This window comes from Seriola lalandi, unplaced genomic scaffold, assembly GCF_002814215.2.
Source record: "Seriola lalandi dorsalis isolate HSWRI2012SDOR001 ecotype SW California unplaced genomic scaffold, Sedor1 jcf7180001995766, whole genome shotgun sequence".
Classification (NCBI taxonomy): domain Eukaryota; kingdom Metazoa; phylum Chordata; class Actinopteri; order Carangiformes; family Carangidae; genus Seriola; species Seriola lalandi.
In genome coordinates this window covers 1-374 of record NW_019466432.1, presented here as the reverse complement: position 1 = coordinate 374, position 374 = coordinate 1, and the positions used below count along the sequence as shown (strand labels likewise).

The 374-nt window shown below is 39.8% G+C and overlaps 1 non-coding gene across 1 annotated transcript; it reads right to left on the bottom strand.

Annotated features, from left to right (window-relative positions):
* Positions 1–168: 168 nt before the first annotated feature.
* On the bottom strand, positions 169–242 carry trnat-agu (transfer RNA threonine (anticodon AGU)). The gene has a single exon. It is a non-coding gene; the product is annotated as a tRNA-Thr (tRNA).
* Positions 243–374: the final 132 nt, after the last annotated feature.

Here is a 374-nt window from a genome sequence, read left to right as displayed (position 1 = left end):
GTACAGATTAGTGACAAATTCACAGTCCAGTCACGTCTTTGCACTGGCATTATATGCCTTGAAAATGTACCTTAAGCAACAACTTAAGACCCTTGTAGATCTTGTTTTGCTGACCTCCAGTTGTTTACATATGTACAAAAACTAGCTCAAGGAAGTTCACTGAGACTCAGGCACTGCTGGGATTTGAACCCAGGATCTCCTGTTTACTAGACAGGCACTTTGACCAACTAAGCTACAGCACCTGTGAATAAAAGTACAGACCAGCAATGATTGGACAGTCCAGTCACGTCTTTACACTGATTTCATATGCCTCTAAAATTTACCTTTAAGAACAACTTAAGACCCTTGTATTGACACCTGATTCACATAATTTT